Raw genomic sequence first — 14,243 nt, 5'->3', positions numbered from 1 at the left:
AAAATATGATAATACTTCACAAATTTCGTTAATTTTTTTATTTGTAAGAAAGACACTTTATTTTGAAAAAATAAAAGTTTTATTAAAAATAATATATTACATTAAAATAATTATTATCTAATTAAATTTTTTCAGCTTAGTATTATAACAATTCAGTGTCATAAATAATTATTAAAGAAAAGTTAGAACAAAAAACAAAGCCAACTACAAGTAGTGTTCCTGTGAGAATACCTTAAGTTTAATTTTAAAAATATTAAAATAATATTTTATGCATTATTCTGTTAAAAATAATAAAAGCCAACGACACGTAGTGTTCCCAAGCGGTCACCCATCCAAGTACTAACTACGCCCGACGTTGCTTAACTTCAGTGATCGGACGAGAACTGGTGTATTCAACGTGGTATGGTCGTTGGCGAAAGCTTTTAAAGTTTTAACAAAATATAAATGTAGTTAAACCGTAACTTGGAGACTTTCTTTAGGTAAGCGAATAAAAAAAAATACAGGACCAATAGAATTTTAAAGACCAGTAGCTCATAAATAACGAGGGAAACCGTAGAGTGGCGAATGTTGACAAAAATAAAAATTTTTAAATTAATTATAAGATCATGATGATTGTGATATTTTATTTATTTATAAAATATATGGATATATTTTATGATATAATGTTATAACTTCTAAAAAACATTAATATTTGTTAATTAAGTTGGTAAAATTATTTAGGTTGTTTTAAAAATAAAAAAGTTAACATGTTAAAAAATTTATTTTAGATATCATTAAACAAATTAATATATTGATATAACTTTATTAACTATAAATTATCGATTTCTCATCAACAACTGGGTGTAACTTTAAGTACTTAAATCACCGCTAAATGTATTAACTAATGTTTTATGTATTTCAGTAGTATATTTATATAAGATTAATATAATGTAATCAATGTTTTATAAATTAATATTTGAGACAATTAAATTTTTTGCCTGAAAGGGGTCGGCCTGACCTAAAATTATTTTTGTGAGAATATCGTAAGTTTAATTAAAAGAATATTAAAATAATATTTTATGCATTATTCTGTTTAAAATAAAAAAAGCCAACGACACGTAGTGTTCCCAAGCGGTCACCCATCCAAGTACTAACTACGCCCGACGTTGCTTAACTTCAGTGATCGGACGAGAACTGGTGTATTCAACGTGGTATGGTCGTTGGCGAAAGCTTTTAAAGTTTTAACAAAATATAAATGTAGTTAAACCGTAACTTGGAGACTTTCTTTAGGTAAGCGAATAAAAAAAAATACAGGACCAATAGAATTTTAAAGACCAGTAGCTCATAAATAACGAGGGAAACCGTAGAGTGGCGAATGTTGACAAAAATAAAAATTTTTAAATTAATTATAAGATCATGATGATTGTGATATTTTATTTATTTATAAAATATATGGATATATTTTATGATATAATGTTATAACTTCTAAAAAACATTAATATTTGTTAATTAAGTTGGTAAAATTATTTAGGTTGTTTTAAAAATAAAAAAGTTAACATGTTAAAAAATTTATTTTAGATATCATTAAACAAATTAATATATTGATATAACTTTATTAACTATAAATTATCGATTTCTCATCAACAACTGGGTGTAACTTTAAGTACTTAAATCACCGCTAAATGTATTAACTAATGTTTTATGTATTTCAGTAGTATATTTATATAAGATTAATATAATGTAATCAATGTTTTATAAATTAATATTTGAGACAATTAAATTTTTTGCCTGAAAGGGGTCGGCCTGACCTAAAATTATTTTTGTGAGAATATCGTAAGTTTAATTAAAAGAATATTAAAATAATATTTTATGCATTATTCTGTTTAAAATAAAAAAAGCCAACGACACGTAGTGTTCCCAAGCGGTCACCCATCCAAGTACTAACTACGCTCGACGTTGCTTAACTTCAGTGATCGGACGAGAACTGGTGTATTCAACGTGGTATGGTCGTTGGCAAAGGAAAAAAGTTTTAAAAAAATGTTAACTGATCAAAATTATATAAGTATTTTATTATTAATTTATTTTGTGGACATAATTGTTTTATTATGTAAAAATTCATTTTTCTTCTAGTGATCTATCTCTTATTAAATGTAATAAATATCTTAAAAATTTTAAGAAATGTTATTAAATTAGTCACTTGTAAATAGAATATTGTTTTTATAAACAGTATGATTTATAAACAATGTTAACTAATAAAGTATGATATATATATATATATCTTTTTTTTAATTCTAATTAATTTTACAAATTATATGAAATGAAAATACAACGTGTATAATATAAGTGATAAGATCATAGTAATAAATATTCTTACAGAAGTCAATCGCCAATTAAAACATATTTATATAGAAAAAACTACACTACATTCATATTTTGTTAAAACTTTAAATGCTTTCGCCAACGACCATACCACGTTGAATACACCAGTTCTCGTCCGATCACTGAAGTTAAGCAACGTCGGGCGTAGTTAGTACTTGGATGGGTGACCGCTTGGGAACACTACGTGTCGTTGGCTTTGTTTTTTGTTCTATTTTTTAATAGTTATTTACTACACTGAACCGTTATAGTTTTAAATTATAATGTTTATTGTTGAAAATTGTTTTATTTATTTAAAAATTTTTATTGCGAGTGATTTTGTGTTTTAATATGTAGCTCAATGATTTATCATATGTAATAAAATGTTTAAGTGCATTTGTTAAATANTAGTTCAATGATTTATCATATGTAATAAAATGTTTAAGTGCAATTGTTAAATGCATCAGTAAAATTTTGATTCATATTTTCACCACTGCAAAGTTAAAATGTTTACTCAACCAACGTTATAATATACCCACTTTGTTTGAATATGTTGTAAATTCTTGAAATTTGTTTATTTTAAAATGTTGAAAATGTTTTATTTTTTTATTATTAAAAACAATAATAAATTTTCTTTTCGGTAGTTAGTAACACTTATCATGTGTATGATAATTTTGATTAGAAAGTTATTCTAATTTGTATGATAAATATGAGGTTTATGAAATCAGCGGTATTTACTACAAAATGGTTTTCTTTTAATGATTGATGTATTAGAATTTTTTTTAGAGTCTAAAATTACGGTTTTTTAATTTTTTTACTTTGAAATTACCAAAAAATAAAATTACTCACATAAAAATTTTCTAGAAATTCCTAATACAAATTATGACGTCAAGTCACAAAATAAAATTTTATGCATTTTCTACCAATAACAACTTGTTTTGAAAGCCTATAGTACAATATGGTTGAGAACTTTTTAATAATTTAATGTTTTAAATTATGTACATTTAAATTATTGTTACCATTAAAATAGTAACATTCATAGTTCAATGTCATTAAGTCATTTTATAGTTTAATTTTTTCTGATCATCTTCTCTCATTGGCCTAAGTATTTGAGGTACATTCTTTTATTTTATAGAATTAAGTCTTTTTTTGTTGGATTTTTTTTTAAATTTATATGATACGTTAATATAATTTTCCAACTAGTACATAAAATATGATGTACCTATTTTGGTGGATTATGAGGGTCACAATCCCCAGGTATCTGCCACTAGGACTACAGCGGTTCTAGGAATTCATAAAATGCGACGAGTAGTAATCAGTAGTATTCTAAACAATCATTACAAAAAAATCCTTGACTCATTGCAATCCGCGATCAGCTGTTTTAATGTTGGCAGCTACCTCAGTACCCACTTACTAACATATCGCAACATAATGTCAACTGCCAATGAATGTATTTGTTTTACTACGCAGTAGAAGTTATAATTTTATTTTAAAATCGCTCATTATATGTGTTTTAAATATGTTCAAAAGTTTTTAGACAATTTGATTAAAACATATTGCAACTAGATTTCATATTGAAAATGAATGCACCATTAAAATGTGAGTATAAGAAATTAATAAATTAAATTTGAATTATGTAATATGATATGATACGTAAAATAACAATGCAAGCAATATAAAATAATATATAATACAAAAACAAGTATGTATTTGTATGAGATATATTATTATATAATTGTATTTTTTTTTAACCAAAAATTATTAGTCTGGCAAAACAATACAATACTCATATGTTTTGTTAAGGAAAATGTTTTCGATTACTTTGCGTGAACTTTTACAAATTAATAATAAAAATATACTCGAATTAAAACATTGTACTTTTGTGTTTATCAAATTCACTATTCCGAATATATTAGAAAATGTCTTGCAATTCCATTGAAGACCAGTAAGTTTTCTTCGGCCTTCATAACTAAATAAGTTTATTCTTAATTAAAAAATCTTGATGATCGATTCAATTCTAAAAAGAATCATTCGCAACTTTCAATAAAACATTCTGTAGTACTTTTTACATAGTACGATTAGGTTTATTTATCGATTTATGTGAAAAGAAATAAAATGTTAAAGAAATCATTATTGGGAAATAAATATTCAAAATAAAGTATAATTTAAATTTTAAACTGATTTAACTTTTTTTTAGTAATATGTATAATTCACACAACAGTTAAGTTTAAAAAAAATATTCAAAAATGTCTTCTTTTTTGTAATTTTATTAATCATTAACTTAAATTTCTATTAAATAATAGGTGGACAGACTTACTAAAATTATTAAAAATTACAATTTTTTTTTAATCCCGGAAAAAATTTTCCGGGTTAAAATTAACTGAATCAATATAAAAATCACATGTCAAAAGCGGTGAGATGTTATATTATAATTTAAATTATATATTTTAAAATATTTTATATACAAAAAATATTAATTACAATAATATTAATAATTAAATGTAATGAGTAATTATTTACGAATCTTCAATACATTTCAAATTTAGTACTATCTTCAGTACATTTCTTTATGTTCCCATCATTTTATTTTTTTTATCTCTAAAAATTACTAAATTTGACATTATTAACGCGGTAATATTTAGGATGTGAGTAAAAAATCTTTTGATTAATAACAAATTCATCTGCTATGTTAAAAAATACTTTGGTCGGTGAAATTCTAAAAAAGTATTTCAATTTTAAGATTTTAAATTTATCTTTTATATGACAAATATCGAAAATGTTATCATTGACTACTCTTCAAAGATTTGTTAGCTATAATACCTTTAGTAGATTTAGAAAAACGGTTTCGTTTTATTTTCTATATGATTAGAATATTATTATCCTTTTTAAGATAGAATTTTTTTAAAAAATAAATGATCAAAAATTAATATAAACTTCTTTTTATGATTTATTTTTCTAATAAATAATAATTACCTAAGAATTACATAGCATATACTGCATAGCATTTAGGTAATTTTGAAAAGTATAAAAAAAAATTTTTAATTTTATGATTATATGTAATAAGATATAGGCTAAACTTTTAGTAGTTAGACCAGCTATAATTACTTACTTTTTCTTAATAAAAATAAAAATTTCTTTTTACGAGATTGTGAATTGTTTTAAAAAAATATTAAAATGTATATGTATTTCAGACGCTTTGATTACTGGTGATGTATTGGAAACCACCATAGGCGTAACAGGGTTGACAATTGCAGCTGCCGCTACAGGATGGGGCATTCCGTCAATGGCAGCCACAGGTGCAGTTATTAGTGCTTACAAAGTACTGAAACTCTTATTAAGAATTCGCAGGAGATTAGTATGATAAGCTTTTCATAAATTATTGGAGTAAAATATTCAATTTAACCGTATTTATTTAAAAACAACTAATACTTGTATATAACTAAATGATTTGCGTGAGTAATATTTCGTAAAGTATGTGTATAATTGAAAAACAAATGTTTGTTAATTTAAGTAATGATCTTTTATACTGAATTAATTTTGTAAATATCGTTACTGCTTATATTAAAGATCTTAAATTGAAGAATTAATATTGTGTTTTTCTATTCAGTCTGGATTTATCTATTGAGCATTTAAATTAGATAGGCGTGAATAAGTTAATACAGAAGAAAAATAAATAGTTCTTGATTTAAAAGGTGGTTTCGGTAGAAACTTTAACATACGCTATCTTTTCCTAGTTAGAATAACTATGTTCATTGTATATATATATGTGTGATTTGATTTTTAATTTAATCATGAAATTATCATAATTAATACTTAATTTACTTTTCTTTATTTATGAAATATGACATACAAAATTATGTTCAAGATAAATATTTTAAAATCAACATTGAATATTTACCAGAATATTCATGCTAAAATTGTATAGATATTTAATTATTTATCACTTAACATTATAACATGGTTAAAAAAAAAAGCCTTTCTTTCTAATTTAAATATTTTCGCTAGAACTTTTATATTCCAAGACAAAATTTATAATTTACAAAATGATCATTGAAGAAGATCTTGAATACTAGTCAAAAACCTAAAACAATTTTATAAATTAATTTTTTTATTATAAATAAACATTGTTTAAACGTTTTCAAACAAATATTAACAAAATGAATTTTTCGAATTTATTATTTATTAAGTCTTACTATAATAAAACAAAGTTACGTATTAGTTGTTTTTAAACTGTAATCACAAATCACCATCAAACAACAAAAAGTCATATCGAACCACTTAATGTTTACCGAGTAGACGTCACACATAGTTTAATGTGTTGTAAGTGTATGTTAACTTTTCGAAATGCACAACTTTCTATTGTCTTTAAGATTATGTGTACTTTCTGCGAAACAGTGTCATGCATTACAGGCAATGTGTTAATTAAACTTCCAACTAGCGACCAATAGTTGTAACTACCTCTAAATTTCGACATTATCAATCATGTAAGTCAGCAATTAATCAACCACCATACCTTTTGATATCAGTCCTAACCCCTAAAATAATGTACTAAGAGTTTGTTTACCAACGACGGCAAAACTTCCGGCCTTATTTGATCACAGAAATAAGTATAACCATATAGGTATAATGAATTTAGCTGTTAGAGTATATACACCGAATGTATATAATGCAGTGGCAATATCAAATAAAAAAAGTTAAGTATTATGCTGAAAAAACGTGTCTGGAACTGAAAAAAGGAATAAATAAAGGTTTCGACAAGGTTTTAAGTTATGGTAGAATTCTGTTAGTATAAATATACGAGTTGCGAGAGAGAAGACTATGAGATGGACTGGTGCAAGAAGAAAGAGCATCGATTCACATTGAAACGTTTTCTTTTAGGCGTTCATTCGCAAGGCGTCTGTAAATCCCACAGACGTCTACAAGCTAAGAGGTAATAATTCAAGATAAACTGGTTGACATTTTATTGAGCACCGATGCCACCACCGAACCACTTACGTCTACACGCAAAGCGCGACTGTGCGTAAGACAGAAAGAATAAAAAGGTACTAGAAAGATTTTCTGTCTCCCGTGTATAAATTTTACACTAGTGGTAGAACCAATATTGCTTTATATATTTTTTAGTAAAATTAGCGAGTAAAAAATTGAGAGTGAAGTAAAAATGATACGGCTAGTATATAATTAATAATATCCTACTAATTAAGACCGTATTTACGGCGGTTTAAAGAGTACGGACAAATACCGAACTTTGTTTAAAATAATAATGTGTATTATACATAATTTGTATACTAAATCCAATGTGACCTTTTACATGTATACATATATTGTGTAATTAGTTAATTTTTTAAATTATATAAAAATATAATAATAAAACGGTGGAATTAGTATGAAAAAAAAAATGATTACTATTTTGCCGAAATCTTAATTTTTTTTAAGCAATAAACAATGAAGTTCAAAAAGAAACATAAAATACTACGTCTCCAATTAAACAGCATTTTCGTCATTTTTAACTTCAAACAAATATTTGCATTTTTTAATACTAAAATAATAATATTTGATTGACTCTTAAAATAAATCTAAATTTCTATCTCTTATGACAGAAAATTATTTTTACATTGCGTTTTATAGTTGAAATTGCATTAATATTTATACAAATAGCATATAAAATCATTTTATTGTTCAGTATAACCATTGAAAAATTTAAATTATTGCTCCGAGATTCCCGTGACTTATTATCGTTTTTATTTTTTAGAATTGTCATTGTGGTCAAAGTAGTATACTATCCGAGTATCTAGCGGCTAAACTTTCAGTATTGCTCTAGTACAAAATAGATATAAATCCAGCTGTTATTGTGAGATAGAGAAAAAATTGCCCTCCAAATAATTTTGCCTATCCGACACCACGTTGACACTGTAGTCGGGTACCCTAAACGATTAGCAAAGCAATATTATATTCTCTTTGTCATTCCTATTTTAAACCCGTGTCCTTATTTTGATAAATAACAGTATGCAGATATTTTTAATACTTTTTAAGGTAGGCATACGTTTTATTCAAAGCAATATTTTTACGAAAATCGTTTTATGTGTATTTCATCGTTTGTATTAAAATGCTCTTCTTTGTATATTTTTTAAACGTGTTAAATATTTGTTTGTATGTCAACAACTAATATACTTTGTTATTAATGTGGAGAATGTGTAGATATTTTTACATCGATAAAAACCATAATAATCTTTTAGACATATGTATTGATATATTACAACACTAGAATTGAAAAAAAAAAATTGACAACGCCATTGTTTAGCTTTTTTAAATTATTTTTACTCCAAATATCACTTTTTGTTAACATGTAAGTTCGAATAGGACGAGAACGTGAACAAATTCTTAGTAAATTGCCAATAAATGATGAGAATATCATAAATTTATTGGCAGTTAACTTAGAATCTACAAATGTTTAGCGTATTATAGGACAAAAAACATTGAGTTAAAATATAAAAAAAACCATATTATTGTTTAACAAGATTGGTATATAATTATATTATTCGGATTGCCGATCGCTGCAGTGTTATCTCGTAAGTTTCGGTTTGAAAAATCAAATCAGCGTCTAGTCGACTGTATAATACAATGTGACTACGAATAACAATGCATAGGTATTATGTTACATGATTTTGTTAACCTACGCGTACAACAACGTATGTTTGATGAAAAACTTTATAATTTGTATATGTTGTTGTATTGTGATTGTTTTGAATGGGCTATCGAAGCTTAATGGATTATATTTTAATAGATTTCCCGTCAACACACAATTTCAGCTACGAAATGATGCATTGAAGATATTTTTATAATAATGTATTGTTTTGTGTCTGATCGTATAATTACTCTAATTAGTCGGATTTTAATGAATAATATGTTATAATTGGACGAAATTATTTCTTGTGGCAGTTGTGGCATAAGCATATAAATTCACGACTAACGAGAAAAACATTAATGCGCTCCTTCCAATTCGATTGAAAAAAAAATCAGTATCTTGAAAAGACAGAATGACCCTATAGATTTAAAGAACTTAGGGCCCTTAAGTCTACATTAGTGTAGCAGAATTCCTCACATTCTTCTACTTACGTCATTTTATAGCAGTTATTAACGTCAAACCGTAGAAAACCCTCAACATTTTAAACATACTCTGACCTCCATTCCCGAAATAACATTTTTTCGTGTGGCTCAAAATTCTAGTATTTATATCATAAGAATAATTACTACCCTCCAAATCCATATTTATTTAAAACACTAAAGATAAGGCATTTAGTTATATTAAAAATACCCTAAAAAAATCTTTGCCGAGGCCAAATTTTTAGTTAACAGTAAATAAAAGGATTTTTTTTTATTTACTTAAATATTTGTTATTTATTTTAAACGCAAAATATTTGATACGTTATTTTAAAAAATGTTGAGATTTTGAATTGAAAATGCAATTGACCTATATTTCTGTTAGTAAAAATTTAATTTTCAAGTCTTTATTATCGCTGAAATGTTATAGCTTAATTATAATATATTGTTTTTAGAACTGTATTACAAGATGAAATTTTTTACTTAAATGAAAATAAAATAAAGCATTCGTGTTTTTTTATAAATCAAAATAAATGAATAAAATTATTATAATGTATTGTTTATGTAACAAACGAGAACTACTAAAAATGTTTTTGTCCACCAAAGTCATTAAGGTTTTTTAAACTTTTTTCGCGTTCTGTTTTTTAATCGACCGTATTAAAGTAGTTTATTTTCAACTCTGTGTAAAAATTATGTATTTACTTGCAATTTATTTGAAAAACGTATTAAAACTTTACCAAACTTTCATTTACATACAACGACGATTTATTTCGTGAAAAAACTCTTAAAATATTAATTATACCACCCAAAGAAGTAACATTGGTGTTTTTATTTACCGGCGAAGTAGATTAATTTATTTCAACCAATTCACGCTGAAGTGTATACGACTGTCATATAATATGTGACGTTTGTATACAAATGCATGTGTTGATTGGTGTGCGGTAGTTTACTCACATTATGAGTAAGAAGTTGTACGGGTTATAATAATAACTTGGCTTCCGATAAACTAAGACGGTGTAATTGTATTAAGTAAAAAGTGCACGTCTTTCTTTTGCGCTTGCTAACAACTTGTAATTTGTAATTGAATTGTAAGATTACCCGAGGTCAATAAAGCTTCCGGTAAACATTTATACAAACTAGTGGGTTAAGTAAGAGGAGGAATAACTTTAGTCAATATTTTCCGTGAATACAGTAAAAGTCAGAAAATGCCATATTACCCACCAACAACAGTCTAACAATGGAAACAAGAACACGTGTAAGAGTATCTAGCCTTTCTTTGTTATTTGATTTATGTTTCTCCAGAAGAATTATACGTTCAATAAAATGTTATTTGAGTGAGAGTTGTTCTTCTGTTATAAAGTGGTCGATTCTATAAATCTATTTGTTGTTTTAAATTTGGTTCCGAACAGGAGTCCGGAACTCTATCGTGTTTTTATTTTTGAGAACTACTACAAGTTATACGGGCTAATTTGTACAAAATTAAACTTAAAACGAACCATTCTTCATGATCATAAACCTGCTTTAGTGATAAATAATGTATTTTCTTTAGGTTAGAGATTATTAGGCAGTATATTGTGATGTTTTTTTATGAGACCGCCCCGGACATTTTCTTACATAATTCTTAGAAGTTGATGCGTCAATCTTTACCAACTATTCATAGTGATTTATTTTTTGTTGGAAGCGTTTATAAGATTTTTAAGTCTCCGACTGATCCATTAATTTATAAAATATTCGTGATACAAAATTTTAAGTGGGTTTTTTAGTTCTAAATCGCACTAGATTTTTTTATTTTATATCGAGAATGATTAACGTTTTAAAAATAAAGAAACTGTTCACGGTCAGATAGATTTAAACTCATACTAAAATATATTTTCAAAGTTATAAAACATTTTTACTTTATTTTATTTAAAATAAACTTTTACACTGAGATTTTATTTTTAAAAAAGTTATCAGCATCCTATTTTTATAGTAGACATGAATATAGCAAACATAAAAATAAAATAATATAAATAATAATAATATAAAATATACAATATTTATAGTGACACATAATCTGAATTAGGCTTGTGCTGAGGAGGGTGATGAGCGATATGTCTCCCCTCTTGGGAGCAGCCGCTACTCAAAATAATATGGTGACTGAATTTGGTAGATTTTAGTTAAATTTGTATCAGTATAATTTAATTATATAAGCTAAAGTTTCTTGGTTTTCACTGATTTCGTTAATTTATTGTATGATCAAACGTATAATTAATAGACAATAATATGTGTATAAAAATTTGTGGTGTATTTGCAGGAGACTAGTAGGGCAGTTGCCTCCTCTCCGAATGACTATTCTGAAAGTATATTTTGCTTATATATATTTTTTATAATATAAGATGAATAAATATAATATTTGTAAAATTTTTTTACTTATCAACCACGCAAAAATTGTTATCAAATTATACTTAAAATGCTTTTTGTATTTAACTTTAATTTGAAGTTTGCCCCTTAATCCTAAAATCCTGGATACGCCACTGAATATAATTGTATATTATATATGCGATGTAGATAAAATAACTAAACATATAGATAGACCTGGTAGAAACACAGTTTCTTAAAAATGTGACACCATATCCATATTTTGATAAAATCTCCTCTGTTTAAAAATTGAGGTCACGGATTAATTTTATCTTTTATTCAGTTGTTTTTTTTTTTTAATAAAATAGTATAAAAGATTCCGTTATTATTTGTTAAATTTTTAATCGTTTATTTTTAATTATTTTGCATGTTCTCTTAAGTAACATGAAATTTAGGTCACCATGGAACCAAACTAAACTAACCACATAGTAATCTGCAATCGGAAATTATGTCCCAACATCAAAAATAGCAGAAAGAATATCAATCTTTAGCAAAAAAAAAGATTTTTTCGACGAACATACAAATCATTTATTTAGTAAACGTGCCCCCACAACAAATTCTCTGAAATTATTCCTTATAAATGAGTTTTCCATTAGACCGAGAAAAATCGCATGAATAGATACGTCTTTGTGCACAAGTATCATAAATATATGTTTATAAAATCAATTCACTATATTTACTCTATAGAATTTTGTTCATTTCAAAATGATTTTCTTTTCGGTTTTTGTGTTTATCCCAACAATTTATGATTCACTACTGTTATACTTGAGCAAAATACTTTTTAAAATCTTATCTAACCTAATACATTTATTATTGAATTTAAATCATTATATAGTCTTCAATATTTCACAATTTTGAGGAATTTACATTACAGTGTCCATTATTTTGGTCACTTTTTTTTTAATTGTCCTGTGGCTTGAAAAAATCACAAAAATATGAAACTTGCATCAATTCACAAAGAATTTTATGAATTTTAAGTAGAGTAATCAGAATTTAATTTAAACGGTAATTCACGAGACTAAATTTATCAAAATGTCACCAGTTTTAAACAAAATTTAATTTAATTTACCTTAAATTATCCTAACATCATACAAATTACTATTAAATAAATATTTTACACGTATTATCTATTAATTAAATATATTATTTTATAAAGGATTTATATATATATGTTCCTTGTATAACAACACTAAACGAGTTAATAAGACAATTATACAATCAAAGGGGTGCATGATTACACTAATAAAGATAACAATGGAATTACTAAAGAGCATAAAACTTACTATAAGTTTATGATTAATACTTTACTACACATCAATGATTGTCAAGAGTAATATATTTTTTTATTTTATTTTAGTAATTTAAAAACTTAATTGAAACAAAAATTTAACTTTAATTTGAATTAAATTTAGTTTAAGTTAAAAATTTAATGATACACAAATTTAAATTTAATGTGTTAATTGACAAAAGTTTTGAATATTCTGAAAACTTTTTTTTTTTTTTAATATATGAAAAACATACCTTTGTTTCACCCGGTTAAATTTGAAGATTTGACTACCCAGAAGTCATGATAAACTAATGTTTAAATTTAACGTATAACTTTCCTTATTCTGGCATACATTTACAATAATAATTATTAACATCTAACACAAACATGGTCTTTTGGTTGATTATAGTGTTTTCTTAAATGTTAAGTCTTTGTGTCGTGGATAGTGTATAAGCTGATACATGTCCTTAATTTTTACGCACCGTCTAGTTTCTAAACTATTTCACGTACATAACAATAAAGATAAGTGACTGGTTAATTCATTGCTGCTTAAAGTTTTCTGTTTAAGTTGGCGAACAGCAAGGTATAATGATTAACTTACTCTTTATTTCTAAGTAATGAATTGTAAAAGTATTTGAAATATTTCAAATAGTTATCAAATAATTATATTTGTCACATTAATTGGATTTTAAATGAATAATTTTAATGATAGAACTAACCGAATATATTTTAAAAACTAAAAATTGCGTTATACTTATGTAATAGTTACATCGGTCGCATAACTTAACAAGTCCATACTATGATATCGTTTGGCTTAGGTGAATAATAGTGCATCCTTATAGCGTTTCAATAAAATTTTACCGATAGTAATAATGAAAGAAATTATGTTGTTCAATATTGTTTATGTCATATCAAGTTTATTTATTAAAAATAAAACTTAGTTTTTTTTTATAATCGACGTTGTCAGACTAAACACTAAGCGATAGAAATAATTTTTCAATTTAAAATATAATACTTGAGTCGTTGAATGCTGATGTAAAACTATTATCTCGAAATAAGAGTTTAGACCGTAATTAGATGGTATGACCTCAGAAAAAACCGTTGCCTGTATAATAATATAAACTAGAGGAAAATAATTTTTGAAGTG

At 25.5% G+C, this 14,243-nt stretch overlaps 1 long non-coding RNA gene and 4 other non-coding genes across 5 annotated transcripts; 2 read left to right on the top strand and 3 right to left on the bottom strand.

Moving 5' to 3' along the window:
- Positions 1-295: 295 nt before the first annotated feature.
- Positions 296-414, bottom strand: LOC126903398 (5S ribosomal RNA). Its single transcript, XR_007703494.1, has one exon. It is a non-coding gene; the product is annotated as a 5S ribosomal RNA (ribosomal RNA).
- Positions 415-1,085: 671 nt separating this feature from the next.
- On the bottom strand, positions 1,086-1,204 carry LOC126903386 (5S ribosomal RNA). Its single transcript, XR_007703484.1, has one exon. It is a non-coding gene; the product is annotated as a 5S ribosomal RNA (ribosomal RNA).
- A 671-nt stretch (positions 1,205-1,875) lies between these two features.
- On the bottom strand, positions 1,876-1,994 carry LOC126903382 (5S ribosomal RNA). The gene has a single exon (XR_007703480.1). It is a non-coding gene; the product is annotated as a 5S ribosomal RNA (ribosomal RNA).
- Positions 1,995-2,435: 441 nt separating this feature from the next.
- On the top strand, positions 2,436-2,554 carry LOC126903376 (5S ribosomal RNA). Its single transcript, XR_007703475.1, has one exon. It is a non-coding gene; the product is annotated as a 5S ribosomal RNA (ribosomal RNA).
- Positions 2,555-3,367: 813 nt separating this feature from the next.
- LOC126900855 (uncharacterized) lies at positions 3,368-5,921 on the top strand. Its single transcript, XR_007702925.1, has 2 exons — positions 3,368-3,933; positions 5,526-5,921. It is a non-coding gene; the product is annotated as an uncharacterized LOC126900855 (long non-coding RNA).
- The last annotated feature ends 8,322 nt before the right edge of the window (positions 5,922-14,243 follow it).

This window comes from Daktulosphaira vitifoliae, unplaced genomic scaffold, assembly GCF_025091365.1.
Source record: "Daktulosphaira vitifoliae isolate Bord-2020 unplaced genomic scaffold, ASM2509136v1 Scaffold_3, whole genome shotgun sequence".
NCBI lineage: Eukaryota > Metazoa > Arthropoda > Insecta > Hemiptera > Phylloxeridae > Daktulosphaira > Daktulosphaira vitifoliae.
Note: the sequence above shows the minus strand (reverse complement) of the source record. Positions and strands in the feature narration are given on the sequence as shown.